Source organism: Gavialis gangeticus, unplaced genomic scaffold, assembly GCF_001723915.1.
Source record: "Gavialis gangeticus isolate Ggan-Ray unplaced genomic scaffold, GavGan_comp1, whole genome shotgun sequence".
Classification (NCBI taxonomy): Eukaryota; Metazoa; Chordata; order Crocodylia; family Gavialidae; genus Gavialis; species Gavialis gangeticus.
In genome coordinates, this window is record NW_017728995.1 from 22,162,134 (window position 1) to 22,179,550 (window position 17,417).

General features: G+C 44.0%; 1 long non-coding RNA gene across 1 annotated transcript; it reads right to left on the reverse strand.

Moving 5' to 3' along the window:
- Window positions 1-1,889: 1,889 nt before the first annotated feature.
- On the reverse strand, window positions 1,890-17,213 carry LOC109287823. Its single transcript, XR_002094966.1, has 3 exons — window positions 17,094-17,213; window positions 5,444-5,568; window positions 1,890-1,983 (listed from the first exon to the last, which is right to left on the reverse strand). It is a non-coding gene; the product is annotated as an uncharacterized LOC109287823 (long non-coding RNA).
- Between the last annotated feature and the right edge of the window lie 204 nt (window positions 17,214-17,417).

Below are 17,417 nucleotides of genomic sequence, written 5' to 3' on the forward strand. Positions count from 1 at the left end.
TCTCTCCAACTCTCTTTCGCTAACTCTGTCCCCCCCCCAAGTCGTTATGACAACCGGGTAGCCAATCAGGTTGTCTTCTCTAAAGAAATTTCTAGTCTGATTACATCATGCAGTCTGTAGACTGAGCATGTGTCTGGTCAGATTACTTCATCTGCTGAGCAGAATTGAGCATGCGTGTTCCCACAAAACTAGGTCAGCTTTGATTGACAAGCCAAGGGTCGCACAGGGGGCACATGCTGGGCACGCTGTGGAATTTTCCATAGGCCTTGTCTGCTTGTCTGCGCATGATCAAACTTAACTCTTGTGTTGCCAGCATACACTTAAAATTTGGTCTGGACAATGTGCAGCACAGCAGCAAAGTGGCTACAATGCATCTAGTTCAGGAGATAGTACATACGGAGTTAGTGTGGCGCATCGCATTGTGGGGCTACTTGGCACCATAATGAAGTGGTATGGACAAATCCAAAGTCGGTTTCCTCAGCTGTCTACAACAAATCTGTGAAACCCACTGACAAAGGCTTGCCCTTCTCTAGTTCTGGTTTACACGGAGGGTGACAAATGCTGCATGCTCCCAGTAATTTAGAAGCGTTTGGGTTGTGGGTCTCTCAATGACCCAGCCCTTTTGAAGAACCATGTGGATGATGCCAGTGATAGCATTAGTGAGGTTGTCATTATTTAAACCTAAAAATTACACCCATGAGACTATTAAAAATAATAATAACAAACTTGCAAAACAAACACTCAAAAAATTTTGAAAATGCTAGATTTGAGGTGGATGATGCCACCTTACTTCAGCCCCACGGCACACATGTATGACGATACAGTACTCAGCTCCATGATCTCATACTTTTCTTTTTACACATACACATACAAACACACCCCTATAGCAGTGGCACAACCATAGCTTTTATGAAATGCTCTTATCAATTGGTCTTTCCAAAATTGGTCAAGATCTGTCTTGTTTTATAAGGCGAGAGACTGAGACACAGAGTTGGAGCAACTTACTCAAGGTCAGTTGCCCAGAACGAATAGGCCTCAGCTCTTCTGAGGTTTCTGCATGTCACTCCACTGTATCTACTCCACACCGGCTATGCCCATGCTGCTGCTGCTGTGCCACCTTCCAAGAATTGTACTGTGCCCATTCATTCCTGCTCAGCAGATGCCAAGTCCTGCAAATGAAGCAACAAAGCTGCACACAACTCTGATCCAAAGAGCCCAGGAACAGCACTGAGGCAGATGCTCAAGACTGGTCCAAGTGAGCAGCACTGCCTCCTTTTTGGGATGTGTTACATGGTGTACAGGAATAGGTGTGCAGAATATGCTTTCCAGGAATGGTTCTGGGCTTAGCACAGCAGTGGTATGAACAAGACCATAGCCTCCTGCCAGGGCAGTATAAGACTTATCACCTCTCCATCCAACTTCCAGAGTTAAAAGTAGACCGTACAGAAATGCTGTCCCTTAATAATGTTCGTGGAACACCCCGAGTAGATCAGTATCTTGACATGTATTCCTTGTTTATACTATAAATTTATTCTTTATTTACTTCACACTCGGGAACAATCACAGAGTTCTCCACATTTGATAGCTAGTTTTACTGTTGTGCTCTTAGCTTTGATTAGTCATAAAAATCATGTGGGATTGCTCTTACCCTCTCATTGGGCTTGTATTAAGAGCTATGGACAACAATAACTTTATTCATTTATACAAATGTATAAAAGTGCTGCATATTTTCCTGTCCCACTAGGTGGCACTCTTTATATGTTAATATTTGCGTATTTAATGACTGTAACAGGCATGAATGTAGCTTGATCATGAACATTTGGATGCTTATCTTGCTGGGATCCTTTGACCCAAGCTGACTTCCTGCCCCATGGGGCAGGGGGCTGGACTCGATAATCTTCCAAGGTCCCTTCCAGCCCTAATGTCTATGACATCTATGAATTGGCGCATATATGCACAGACATTAAGTTTGAGATTTGCTTTCTTCAGAGTTGGTTGATGATCATGGAAAGCAAGCACAATGAGAAGTGAATTTGTTGGTATTTGCAGACAAAATGACAGTATTTGGTCAACTGTAGTAAGCACAAAACTATAGGTGGTGAAAACACCGTAACTGCAGAGGTCTTTAGTGTGTAGGCTTAAAGAAAACATGTATATCCTTTCACAATTCCCCTTTATTTGTAAAAATGGACAGGCTCACTTTCGCTGAACTCATCTAGCAAGATAACAAAGATGTAATGAGCTGAGAACTGATATTTTATGGCTAACAATATAAACTGAGCGCTGCACCATGCCAGCTGCACGTATTGTTAGTGCTGTAATACTATATAGCTTTTCGCGTACTTTCCTATTCTCCCAAGTTGAGCTCCGTAAAGAGGAATTCTCTCTGGTTTTCTTTTGTATAGGAAGGTTTTGCATTTTGGAACAAGAATATACATACTTTTTTTCTTCTGGTCCTATCTTAGGCTTATGTTAGAAAATGCATTTCATAAATCTTAAAATAAGGTTTTTACTCAAGGTAAAAAAAAATGTAGTTAGCCTTTATATAAGGATTTACATTTTTTTCCAAGAGCAACTAAAATGTACTCCCATGCAGACAGTAATAGCTTCAATTATTTGAGTCTCAAAGGCCTTCCAAAAGTGAGGAAAATTGAGTTAGACTTAAAAAGATATCAAAAGTATAAAATAGTCAGGGGAAGAAAACTGTCTGTAAAACCTTGATTTTTACAGAAAGATCAGCAATTGACAAAATAAAAATGCATGAGCCTTCATTTGCAGTAAATGAAGATAAAGGTAGCAGGCACAATGCAGACTACTTTTAATGAAGCAGCCAAGATAATAAAAAGATAATTACACTCATTATTACAACCAAGTAATTTATACCTGAAATTATAACTGAACCTTACGGCAAAATGTTAGTGGTTGTACCACTGAAATGTTTTGAAAGTGAACTCATGGTCACTGTGCATGTGGACACCAGGCAAATCTTGAGATAAGCCAGAAATGGTAGTGCTGTCAGCATAGAACTGTCCGGCTGACAATGAGAACTCTTACCAGCCCTCGGGACCTAATCCTTTAGCACATGCCTTATGCAGCAAACTCCCAACAAGATCAACTGGAATTAAGAAGTAAAGTGGAAGTCATTAAGAATTCCCTGCTTTGACAGGCTGGAAGATTTTTTTTTTTTAACCTTAACAATTGCTCCATGTTGTTTTTAAACAATAAAAAAAAAATTGTCTAGATATTATCCACAGAGCAGGACATAGAACAAAACATAACCGTTTCCCCGCTCCCCCTGGCAGTATCCTTTTAAATCTATAGCATTATTGAGTTAAATGGTTTGGATTGTCCTGAGATTATCTATTCTCTCTCACTCTGAAGCCAAGGCCAGCATAGGAAAGTAGGGTTGGGTGTCCTACCTCTCTGTCACAAACACGTGTCCAGTGTAAGTGGGAGACTCTAATCTATTGGCTAGGAACAGAAATTACACATAAACTGGTGTGAATAATTGGAAACTGGTTCAAGTGTGTAACACAACAGAAGTTCAATGCACGTAAACTGCTTTCAAAATGGCCGAAGCCAATTTAAGATAAACCCAGATGGATGTAGTATCAGACTTAGCTGATTTAAGTTACATTGGTTTATTGAACTACCGTCTCAGATTCCTTCTAGATTATAGTTAATTTATAGTCCCCCAGCATCTCAGGATGCTTTGCACCTCCCCTCCTTGCAGAGAGGGGCAGCGAAACTTGCCCCAAACCATCTGCTCCAGTTTTGTGGGGAGGCATGCTCTAGTTATACCCCTGCTTCTGGCCTGGACCACTGCAGGTACACAGCTGCATTTCCAGAATCAAAAGTGAATGTCTGTTCAGTTGTTTATCAGGAAAGAGCTGAGACTAACCTGCAAAGATTGAATCAAATCAACCTCAGGCTTTTTAACCATCTGCACTTGGCCATTACGTTCAATTTATGCTACTGCTGCTGCTTTGTCCCCCATCTGAATCTGATCCCCCTGAAGCCTGCCACTGCTCACCCTGCTTGGCTCTTTTGCTGATTCCTTCAATTATTGCTCCTCTTGACCCTATCTGTCTGCTTATTGGGCAAAATGGATCTAGACATTTAGGAGTCGGACTGTAAATCCCACTGAACTCTCTAGGGCAACCTGACTTGCATGTTGAGTGTAAATAGGGTACAACTAGTAGCCTAGGGGAAAGAGCTGTCTGGCCGTTAAGCTTGGAACCCAGCTGTAGCTGGTCAGGAGATAAATTTGCCTGGCTGGGAGGCTGGGGCCAGCTGGCACTCATAACCTGCTAATGAGGAGGAGATTTATGAACTCCAGGAGTGCTGGAGGAGAGGAAGGTAGGTTGATGTGTTATGGGGGTGGTGCAGAGTAAGGACTGACCCCCCCCCCCCCCCTTGATGTCTGAAAGATTGGGTTGGGGTTGACTTGCCTGCCTGTTTGTTGTGGAAGTAAGATTGCTCTGTTCAGAAGGAGCTGGTTGGAGAATGTGAAACTAGTGTAGACAGACTTTCCTAAGGCAGTAGGGTTAGTGACCTGCTTATATGCAGCTTGCCCCAGTACAGAGTGAGGGTAGCTGGTGCCAAAAGGGATAGAAGGAATGGATGTATCAGTAACAAAGGAATGCTCTTGCATACTCCATTAAGTGCATCTCCTATTTTATGTTTTTCCTTTAGTTGCTTTAACATTAGAGGTGGCCAAATGCAAGGTCTCCACTTTGCCAGAAATTTATAAGAATGTATTGGTGTCAGGCCAAACTGGACCCAAAACAAAAACTTCTCACAAACTAGGAATTTCGAAAATGGTACATAGGAGACACTGAAACACAGCATATCTGGCAAAAAAATGCTTTCAAGAACTTAGAGCTGCTGAGTGAAGTTCACATTCTTGGCAAAAGGAACAATGAAGTGGATGAGAATTAATTTTACTCAACAGCTGCTGGGCTTCCAGGGCTCTCCAGGTCTGGGGCAAAACCTCCCTGCAGGCTTCCTCTGGCTGAAGGCCCCAAGGCTGTGGGACTGCCACATGGCCATAGATTCTGGGCCTTGTGTTCCAAAACAGCGTGGAGTAAATGTGAGAGGTGAATCTAGTGGTCTGAACATTGGGATGGGCATCAGGTATCCTAGATCATATTCATGGCTTTACTGATAATTTACTGTCAGCATTAATAAACTGCTTCATCCACCTCTCCAGAGCTTGCTTGCTACTTTGCAAAGCAAAATTAGGCCATTATAAATCAGTACAGTTGGAAGTACAGTACTCCCTCCCAGTTCTACAGGATTAAAATTGTACCTGTTTATTGTTTCTCTTATTCAGTAACTCTTCATGAAGATTCTCCTGAATGCTACAACTCTCTCCCTTTCCTTATTGACATGGTTGCAAAGACAATGTTATTGAAATCAGCAGACCTGCACTGATACGTACCTGAGGAAGCGAGGAGGAGAATCACTCTTGCATTTGTTTTATCCTTGGCTTGTCTTTCAGTGCAATTTAAGACCCTCTAAACCCCTGAAAAGAGAATCCATGCCCTGTACTCTTACATTTCCAACCTACAAAACAACAGCAAAAATACACACTTCTCATTCCTTGTTTCTCTGTAGTTTAGCATATTTGTGAAATTAGTACAGTGCTGTACAAAGATAGGAAGGAACAAGTTCCACCTGGGGAGTGCATAAACAGTGCCAAGCAATCAGTGCTTTGCTGTGCTATTTGCTGTGTCCTATTTACACAGACCAGCACATTCTGAGGCCAAAAAAATAATAATGCATGAAAGTTCAGAGATTTCAAGAGCCCCTGTGGTGCTCTGAGTCGTTCTTGTTCAGCTGCATGGCAGTGTTCTTGCTTTCTCCTGACTGCAAATATGGATTACAGTCAACATCGCAGTCTTAAAATCCTCCCATTCCAGCAAAGGATTCCTGCAATTAAATTTCACTGACCAGCAGTGAATTCATGTTAAGAAATCCATTTCCTTCCTGAAGGGCAGGTTAGCTTCATATGTTCCCAGACTCGCTTCTATACTTGGTTGTACAATGAAGAAAGACTTGTGTCCTAAAGTATTCACCACATTTACAGTGGAGTTTTCAGACTAAGTTAAAGGCAATCTCTTCTAGTGGAAACGTATATGTAATCTGCAGTTGTCTACTCTACTTTGGTGGAATTGAAATGATCTCTCATCCCTCTGGATGCTTCCTGTTCCTTTCTTTTTTCTGTCTCGCTTTCTTTGCCTTTGTCTCCTGGGGAGACAAATACAGGTTTTGAAGGCTCTAGCAAAGTCCTGCCTATCCTACATAAGCCCTGCCCAGGGTCATAGTAACCAACAGCTGCCATCTCAAACACATCTCAAAATATATTGCACAATTAAGTTATTTAAATGTTTATTTAAAAAGTGAAATTTGTTTAGCTTTAAATAAAAGTTATTTGAAAGGTTTTTAGTTAAGTGACAGTTAAATAGTTTTTGCGCACCTTTTTATAAAGAAAAATGTAGCCCTTTGGAGATCAAAAGGAGGGCGCTTCAAGTGTGTGTTTCAAACTTTCCTCACTCTTCTGGATGTTTGATTTGTGTAATAAAACTTAAGCACCTTTAAGCAGAAGAGAGAGAGTTGATGGTTTGAGCTCATTCTATAGAATAATTCACTCTTGCATTTTGCATGAGGGAACCTTTATAGATCAGGAGGCGAAGGGACTGGCTCAGAGCAATTAATATATCAGCCCTTGGGTCTGAACCTGGCAGTTCCTTATCACACCATGATCCATCCACAAGACTCTGTATTCAGTGTATTTGTCCTTTCCTCTTCTCCTGCCTCTAGATTACTGTGTGTAAAGGACTCAAGCCTGCAGTGATGAACATGATGGTGGCTTCCATTAATTTGGAGCCTTGTTGGCTTCCGTGGAGCTCTGAATGAATTCAAGCTTCCCATTCATGCTGCCTGGTCACCAGCTAAGGTCACTTGTTCCTAGTATACTCCAATTTTTGCACATGTCAAATGAGTAAATGCAGTGAATGTTTCCAAGTTTTCTTTGCTAATGATAGGAAAAATCTAATTTCAAGGACATTAGCATTTGAGATGCATTTCTAAGGTGCAGAGTCCCTTGGTGTTGTATAGTATCAGTCCTGGGTATTTTAGCTTTGGTTTGTGCACAAAGCATTCATGCAGGTCTGTATTTTTATGATAAATCTTTTCTTAAATTTCACAAAACGGCATAATATAACATAACACAGGTTGTGCATTTTATATTGATTTTTTTTTAGTCTCCCCCTCTACTATTTTTTTACTTTTTGGAAGTTACCAAGGTGTCTGTGGTGTATATTATAAAAGCAAGACCTAAGAAAACTAATAGGAAAAAATAAAGTGTACAAGCTAACACTGGTTCATATTCTTTGCTCCTTTTCCTTTTAACTGCAGCAATAAATCTGGCAAACAAACAAACAAACAAAAAAAAGGGCATCCTGCTGTATGATGCTTGAGATATATGTATGCTTGGAGCTTGCCCAGTGCGTGTCATCCTTTATAGCAGTGGTGAAACGGTAGATCCAAGAACTATGCACAACACTATGGAAAATATTTTACAAGAAATTTTTGTGTGAACACTGAAGGCTTCTTTCCTTTCTCCTCCTTAAACCACTTTTGGACCCTTTGCTTACCTCTGGATGTGACTGTTGTGTTTAGTAACAACTCCAGATTTCTGACTTTCTTAGGTTCAGGGAAAAGGAGAACCCTGCCCCAGAACATGTGGCTGGCAGGCCACTCCCCTGTCATAAGGGTGACTGAGGTTCAAGTCCGTACTGTGAATTAGGCTGACCTGTGACTGCTGACCTGACTATTTAGCTCTTTAGTGTTATCCTTCCCCAAGAAACATTTGGAAAGGTCTTTGCCAGTTTTATCTGGTATGCCAAAACCTCCACGTTTTTTTTTTGTGAAACATAATTCTTCTTTGAAAGTTTCCAACATGATACATCTCAAACAATTTGCTTGGAGAAGCTGGAAAACAGGAGAACTGGAAGTACCTGCTGAGACTGGAAGGAGGATTGCTGACAGCTTAAGTCAGCAACTGCCTGAGCTTGTCTCTTCTGAATACCTAGTGGCTGGGCCTGTATCCCACCGTCTTCAGGGCTCCTAATGACCTCAGTGGGGATTTTATCTCTGAAGCTGGTATAAGGTCAAGTTCTTTATTTTGTTTGTATTCCCCGTCTTTCACCTTTACCTTAAACCTGCATTGAATTAGAGTTTTATTTTCATAGTTTATTAATTGTGGGCTTATGCTGCCAGTCATAGCAGACATTGGCTTTTGGTGGTGAATCGTTTATTAGCTGAATGTCTCCATTATTTCTTGTCTCTATGTGAAGCTGAAAAATTCATTACAGCCTCTTCCTGCACTGAGCAATATGTCAGCCCATCCTCTCACATACTGTGTATTACATAAATAATGCAAGATTTACAGTCTCCAAAATCCTTTATCGGCTGGTAGCACAATTCTTTGAAAATCCTTTTCTAGCTTATGGTAACACACTACTTTTATGATGAATTCACTCAGGGCTTTGCTAACAGCTTTGAGGTGCGAGACGAACTATGAATATAGTACAAGATTGGAGACTGTTGCTGGCACGGATTAGCTTAGTCTTCCGCAGAGTTCACTGTGCAAGGGAGCTTGCTGGTGCGACAAGAAAGCGAGCATGTACAGCAACTGCGTTCTAAAGCCACGCTCTTTCCTCTACTAATAGTATTTACCCCAAATTTATGGTAAGGATATTGATAAAAGTATGGTATGGGTGAAATCTTCAGCTGGTTTAAGTCAGCTGAAGTCAATGGAGCGGTGCCATTTTATCCGAACTCAGGATTTAGCCCTGTCTTTTAAAAATCTTGAGGTTTTCACCTGATTCTTGCAAATGCCAAATAGCGCCAAATGACCCAGTTGCTGAAATTGGGCTGTTCCTGAAGAATCTCTCCTTGCCTTTAAAAAGAGTTCACAGATTCACAGAAGTTTAAGGACAGAAGGGGCCTTGCGAGATCATTGGGTCCAGCCCCCCCTGCTGTTGTGGAACTCAGTGGAGTTGAGGGGAAAATGAAAACGTGAAACTGAAGCATCCTACTGCTGAAGGCAACTACAAAAATTTCTTGTAAAATATTTTCCATAGTGTTGTGCGCAGTTCTTGGATCTACCTTTTCACCACTGCTATAAAGGATGACACGCACTGGGCAAGCTCCAAGCGTACATATATCCCAAGCATCATACAGCAGGATGCCCTTTTTTTTTGCCAGATTTATTGGTGCGGTTAAGAGGAAAAGGAGCAAAGAATATGAACCAGTGTTAGCTTGTACACTTTATTTTTTCCTATTAGTTTTCTTAGGTCTTGCTTTTATAATATACACCACAGACACCTTGGTAACTTCCAAAAAGTAAAAAAATAGTAAAGGGGGAGACTAAAAAAATCAATATAAAATGCACAGCCTGTGTTATGTTATATTATGCCATTTTGTGAAATTTAAGAAAAGATTTATCAGTCCTTATCATAAAAATACAGACCTACATGAATGCTTTGTGCACAAAGCAAAGCTAAAATACCCAGCACTGATACTATACAACACCAAGGGACTCTGCACCTGAGAAATGCATCTCAAACACTAAGGCAGTTTCCTAGTTTGAGGAGCTTACCTGGTGATCTTGATTTCAGATAATATAAACACAGGCAATATGGTAGGAAGAGCAGGAGTGGTAAAGTGGTTCCTATAGCAGCAAACGGCATGCTGGTCCCTACATGTAAAATGCAAAGCCTAGCAGTTGATTTTTTTTTTTTTCGGTTACTTGTTTGTAAGTTATTTTTTCATTCTTTTGGGTCCCTTTGTTCTTCCAATTGCAGTGCTGACTGACAGACAATCCTACCGCCAGTCCTTTAGATCAAAAAAGCTTCTTTATTGGCTGGTTGTGATCAACTGATTAGACCGAGGGCTTTGCACATTACGCAGTGTGCTGCTCAAATGTTGATCGTTGTGGGTGCATCTACACAAGACACTTGCTGTGCAGTAGACTTTGGCGTCTACGTGTGCCCCCCATTAAGCTGGAGTAAACTAGTTTACTCTGCAGCAGGTTAGTACTTGTAAATATAAGTACTGTCCTGCTACAGAGTAAAATACCTTGCAGCAGTACATGTGTAGACACTGCCCCAGCTGTCTGGAGCGCAAGGGTTCTTCAGTGTGGGAGCTGCCTGCCAGCTAACCCTGTACTGAAGCACCCTCGTGCCCAGCCAGCCCCTCTGCAACACATTGAGCCAGGGGGAGCCTCCCTGAGCTGGCAGGCTGACCACCTCCCCCGAGCCCCGTGCCAGCTGCTCCACTCCAGCTCAACATACTGCAGTCCCGGGTGCATGTTTTAACAGCAATAAGCTCTGGAGTTTATTGATCCTGGGCACACATTCAAATCATAGGCGATGTGTAGGGGAGCATGTGGGGGGGCACATGCCCCTCCTCCAGAGTGCTGGTGCCCCTCTTGACGGCAGGCGCTCCAGCTGGTAGGGGGGCACAGAGAGCACTTGTGCCCCACCTAAAATTGGCTCTGCCGCTGCTGTGCCACATGTGGAAGTGCCGGTACTTCCATAACTGGTTGCCAGCTGGCCGCTGGCATGCAGCCTATCCCCCTCCCCCCTGGTCATGCCTAGACTTGGGAGGCACCAAGCGCCCATGGTTCAAGTGGTGTAGATGCACCCTGCTAGTGCTAACTTCCCTTGGAGCAGTCAAACTTCCAGCCAGCAGGGACCTGGAGGACTGAAAGATACAAATTCCTCCCCTCAGGGAAGTTACCCTTCCCTGCCTGCTCCTCTGGGATGGACAGTGCGGGTAGCCACAAGTAAGTGATGGGGGGAAGGCAGTGAGTGGGAATCGGGTGCTGGAGAGGGTGGTTGGGAGCAGTAGCCCTGATTTAGGTGGGGGGTGATCACACTAAGATACAACCTAGAGTGTCTGCACCTTAGTGTAACATGGGAGGGGTGGGCAGGGAGCCAAGCCTGAGTAACACAGATCAAGAGAGAGTGCTACCCTGGAGTGGCATTACTTTGAGCTGCCTAATAAGTGCTTAAAACTAGTTTCAGGTGGCAATATGCAGATAGTTCAGGCTCTAGGAGCTGCCCAAAACTACCATGTAACAAGGCCTGGAGAATCAGTACAGCGTGACTAACCACAACCCAAGGATTCTGCTAGCCACGTGAAAACCCTATTACAACGAGCCAATTCCACCCTGCCCTGTCCCCTTACATTCTAATGGACGAGGGGAAAACATTTGTGTGAAATGTTGTTATAAAAATTGTCATAAAAATTGCTCCAATTTCACAAAACATTTTTTGATCAGAAAAACAGGTCAATTTCAACAGCAACAACAAAAAAGCACTCTCTGCAAATACTCTGCTCAGCCATAGACTTAGAAGATGAATCATCTTCCCAACAGGACTATATTGCTTTCTTTGATAGTACCACCACTACTTTTTTCCCCACTATTGGTTAGTGACAGAATTAACTAATGAAACAGCTGTGCAGTAAAAATGATAATATGAGTACTAATGCCTTGCCTTTTCCATAGTATCTTGCAACCCAATGCTTTACAAATATAGACTAGAATAGTGCATCATAGCCATGTGACTATTTTTATTGGCTCCAAGTCGCAGATAGGGGAACTGAAGCACAGAACAGCCAAAAGATGTGCCCATGGTTACATGCGAGTCCAAAGCAGAGCCAGTAATACAAATATCAGGCCATAAATTTGTGAAGACATATAAATGTTTATTCTTGGAGGTATTCTTGTGGGTACTTGAATGGACTCAAAGAAGGACTATTCAGAGTAATAATACTTACCACAAGTTATAATGCTTTTTGGAGCTGGAATCCTCAGTCTATCACATAAATACAGAGTTGATGGCTTTTGATGCACACATTATTAAATTACCCACTGAGGAGGTTTTAAATGGTGTGACTTTAACAGCATTGACATGCTAGAGATTCATTCTATTTGTTCTGTTAAATCCATACTTAATGGCTTTTAAGAATTCATTTTAGTGGCCTAATGGCCAAAAAGGACTTGGGATGGATACAGTCTATTGTGTCAGTGCATATCTAGAGATGCTTAAAAATGCAGATTATTGACTTATTGATGAAAAGAAGCCATAATAGACTATCAGGTAATTTAATATGTTTCCGTAAAAAGCCCATCTACTGTGTGAAGCCTAAATGTATGGATGTGATGAAACTTAACAGCTCCAGAGAAGTCATTACCTCAGCTTTGAGACACTTTTGGGGACATTTTTATTTATTTCCATATTTACACGAGTATTAATGAGATTCAGGAATATTGCAGTAAATTACAGATATGTACATTTTTTTTCATTTGACAGATGATAAAGAGAAAGCTACATGTAGCAGTTTCCCTTTAATATGGGTGCAAAGGCAAAATATCTAAGTGAAAGCAGATGGGAGGTTTGATAAATCCAGAATACAGCAGGTTAAAACTTACAATTTTTATTTTCACTTTTCTAACTGATTTATGAACTGTTAGCCACATTTCATCCCTCTCTTTTATAGCTATAACTTTCCCCAGGTCATCCTGACATTTATTCTGTTACTAATGAAATATTTTGGATGGATCCATGTACAGTATGGCATTGAATCTGGAAATCATTCCTGCGACCTCACTGAAGAATGTAATTCTGTCCTCACTTCACATCCTCCCATTCCAGTCTCACTGCATTGCTTTTTTTTCTTTCTAGTTATGTGTGACGTCTGAATATACTTAAAGAATCTTAGACAGGGTGGCTGTAGACCTGGGATGTGCAAAATATGGCCCATGGACCAGATTCAGCCCCGCAAATGATTTCTGTCTGGCCTGTGGCTGCTCCTCTGAAGGAGAACTGTATCCGGCCTGTGGCTGCCCTGGCTCTCAGCATCTCTTGCCCTTCTCCCCTTACTGTGCCTATCGCTGGCTACAGCAGAAGCTCCAGTGACTAGGCAGCCACTCCTCTCCCTGGCCTGGTTCACCCTGCCCAACCACTGCCTGCCCCTGCCCAACCACTTCAAGGCAGGGAGCACCAAGGTCCTAGCCAATTTTCAGCCTGGAGAGGCTGTCTGCATACAGCTCTGGCCCTGTGGCCATTTGCAGACCAAGAATTGAAGCTCCGGCATAGTTCTCCCCACTGGCAGGAGAAAGAAAGCCAGGAGCTGTGGGTTATCCAAGCCCTGTCAGACTGGAACTTAGTAGGGGCATCGTGGCTGCTAGTACAGTGCCACGCTGTGTTACTATGCAGTGCTTTGGGCTGCACCATGTAGGCACAGCTGGAGGGGTTGGCGCAGCTCCTGCCTGACCTTGAATCCCTGGTACATGGCTGGGTTAGGCAGGACAACTGCTCCAGTTGTTCCCATGTGGCCCAAAGTGGCATATGGAACAGTGTGACACCAACCTGGCCATTTGCCAGGGACTTGGGGAGGAGGTACACAGTGCTCAGAAGGGGGGAACATAGTGTGGCACTGGCCTAGCCCAGATATCTCACAGCTCTGAGCTAGTGCTGCACTGTATTCCTGTGTGCTGCTTTGGGCCATGTGGGTGTAGCCGATATATCTCCTGCCTGACTCAACCACACACCAGGGACTTGAGCCGGGGGAGGGGGTGCAGGGAAAACTGTGGGGTCTTGCGCCCCTGTGTGTGTGTGGCCTGCAACTCCTAAACAAAACTCAAGTGGTGACTGGGGCCTCCTGAGTCAGAGGGGCACTTGCCCCCCCCCCCAGTGGCCAGTCAGCAACCGGGGCGAGGGGTCCCCCCACGACCAATTGCACTGACCATGGGGAGGGTCCCCTGAGGGTCCCCTGCAGCCCACTCCCTGGCTGGTACTTTTAGGGGGGCACCAGCACTCCTGCCTGCCCCCCCTGCCTGTCGCTTAAGCGGAGAACACTGGTTGTCAGGGGGATGTACCAGAATTCTCAGGGGGTGCACCCTATACATGTCGCCACTGCATGGGGGAATCCCCATCGCCTGTCTCCGAAGCTTGCTGCTGCCCAGGATGTCTCCATCTCCCTGGGCTTATGTGGAGAACTGATGGGGAGTTCTTCTGCTTGCTGCTGCGTGGGAGCCTCTGGGTTCAGTTTCAGAATGGCAGGGGTGTCCCTGCTCTGTGCTTACATGAGGGGTTGAGGGAAATATTTCTTCTGCTGAGTGCTCCTGGGTACAGGGAATGAACCAAGGGCTCAGACCTATCCTGGGGCTGTGGTTTCCTCTTTGTTCTTTTGCAGAAAAACTTATACTGGAGATGGAGCAATGCACACTGGGAAGCTGGAGGACCAGCAGATTGCTATCATGCAATGGATTTCTTGCTACACATGGAAATTAAAGCTTGATAACAACCAGCTATAAAGTTAATACACATTTTTTAGATCTAACTGTATAGGTTGTTGCAGCTTTTAATAGTGTGATAGGTACTTCACATGTAGCTGGTCTCAGTTAACTGTGCAAAGAGGATTCAAGAAGGATAGTTCTGCAGTTAAGTATTAAACACTTAGGGCTTGTTTGTTTGTTTTTTTCCAAACGAGGTCCATTTCCAGTTGGGCACATGCATGAAGTAGCTGGAACCTACTGGCAATTGAAGCCTTGTGAAAAATCATCCCACTTCATGGGAGCTCCTGGGTGCTGCACTGACGTGAAAATCAGGGCCTGAATTGTTAATTAAACTCTCATCTCTAATTATTAATTAAACTCTCAGCTTGCCAATTCAAACTTTATCCAGGTCAGTATAGCCAAAATTTGCCATGGGATGGATGGCTGTTAGCTAATACACAAGTCCTAGTATTTTTCCTAATGTGCACACACACTTTCGTTATAGTTTTGCTTTCACAGCCTTATTAGGGAGGCTAAATGTTCAATGAGAACAGAGTGTGAACTGCTCAGTCTTTCCAGGCTGCAACAAATAAGAGGCCAGGTAGACTACAGGGCTGCTATGCTGAACATATTCTGTGGATAAACAGAGGGATTTAATGCCCAGAACTGTCAACCCAGAACTAAAATTAATGAAAAGAGATTAAAATAAATAAATGAGCCTCAAGCATTCTCCTATTCTAGGCAGTGTCTGTTTTAGAACAGCTGTCACAGATAAGAGTGAGGGTGAATCCTGGCCTGGCCAAAGTCAATAACAAAACTCCTATTGATAGGATACAGTAACACTTCACTCTGCGCTTACCTTAAAGCATATATTTAATTCCAATTGAAGTCCAGTGGTGACTCTTGCTTATCTTTAAGTATATGCTTATGTTTAAGTACTCTTGTGAGTCATCTTAAGTAAGAAAAATGCCACTCTGCTGTGTCTTTGTTGGCTTACAGTGTAGCAAAACCCCCAGTTTTTCTTTATTTTAAAGTGCATTCCCTCCCCTTCCCCAACCATTTCTGACTTTTCCTCCTCCTCTCTATTCCTTATAGATAAGTATAAGTGAACTAAGACAGGATAAGCTTCAGCATTTTATTTTGGTAGCAAGTTGTTTTTGTTTTATTTATTTTTTCTCCTTCTTTTTAAATAAGTGCCCTATTATGGATATCTCCTGTTTTATATTGTATAATTAGTATGTTTATATGGATTTTTACTGTTCTATATTACTGTACTGGTACTATATAATTTAGGCCTACATATGTAAGTTACCACAAGTCATGTCAAGTTTCCATTTTGTTTATCAAGTCTCTATCTTGTGTCCACTGCCTGGGCATACCCTGTTGTAACTCTGTTGTAACTGTGTGACTCATACTTACCCCTCCTATGTAAATTGGTTCCTGAATGAATGGGGATGAATGAGGGTGCTTGAGAGACAGTGGCAGTAGGTATAAAAAGAGCTTCCTCTGAATGACTGAAGCATCAACTCAAGGACCCAACCATCCACCCTGCATTGACCCTCACTGGCTCAAGATTTGGAAGACAAAGACTGCTGCAGAAGCCACCCAACCCACTATTACAGACACCTGAAACTGCATGTCCTTACCTAGGAGTGCACATGCTCAGTACACCAGGGGCTGGCCCTTGCCTGGGCAGGCCCCCTGCCACTAGAGTCATAGAAGGTCTGCCCCTATAAAAGACGGCAGTGAAGACAGACCCAGTGGGAATGCCCTCTGGACGACACCGAGCTGAAGGAGACCCCAACTGGTCATCGAGGATCAATTTTCAGCCTAGGATAGGTAGATATTACTTGCACACATCCTCCTACAATTTGGACCCTCTCTCTCTCCTCCTGGACTTCAGCCCCTGCATCAAGCCTCTTTAACCCCTACTGCCATTGTGTGTGTGCATGTGTGTGTGTGTGTGTGTGTGGGTGCAAAGGAACCAATAAGATATCATGTCACCATCTGTTCCTGTCCAATAAACCCACTGTTCATTTAGAACCTGAGTTGGGTTTTGTCTTAATGATCTCCCAGCCTTACTCCAGTTTCTGTTCTCTGCCCCTCTGATCTTCCTCCTGTCTCTCTCTCTCTCTGCCCTTGCCTTCTTCCCCCAATCTTTCTTTTCTGTCTCTCTTTCTGTTCCCCTACTTCCCGTCTCTGCGATCTCTCCCTAACTTTCCATCTCTGCTCCCCAGAGCCCCTCCTCCCAGCTTGCTGATCCAGCTGGAGCCCTTCTCTGGCTCCTGGCACTTGCCATGAGTCCCTACAGACTCTCCAGCTGCCCCCCAGAGCCCCCGCAGTCCCCGCTGGTAGCCAGAGCCCTTCTCTGGCTCCCAGCACCTGGAGCCCCTCCTCCCAGCTTCCTGATCTGCCCAGAGTTCCCTCTCCAGGACCTGCAGTCTTCTCAGCAACACCCCCTGCCCCAGCCTTCTGGGGCCCCCACAACCCTGTGGCCTGTCCCCGACTACCCCAGAGCCCTCCAGCCCGGCTTCAGGTGTCTTGACCCAGCCCCAGCCCTCCTGGCACTGCCCCACGGTTTTCTCAGCAGCTCGAGCCCTTTCTCCAGCTCCCAGCACTGGCAGCCTCTCCCCCGTAGCTTCCTGAGCTCCGCGGCAGTCCCTCTCCAGCACCCAGTTTCCCCTTTGCCCCTCCAGTTCCCCCCCCAGTCCCAGTTTCCCTTCTCCCTGCTTACCTTTTGGCTCCCCCATAGCTCCGGCTTCAGTCCTAGCCTCTGTGCCGGCTTCTCTCCAGCATCACTCCTCTGTTCTGCAGGCTTTGGGCATTGTTCTTTAATCAATTAACATCAGTTAACCTAAAGTAACCCCAAGCCTCAGTTCCTCAGCCAGCTTCTCTCTAGTCTACCAGTTCTAATCCCAGTTCCATCAACTTTCACTCCCCACACTTTCTCTCTCCCTCTCACCTTAACCTTCCCCCAGGTATCCCAAGTACTCCAAGCACACACACATACACACCGTACCATCCAAGTTAGGAACTCACCTGTGTGTATGTGTAGGTG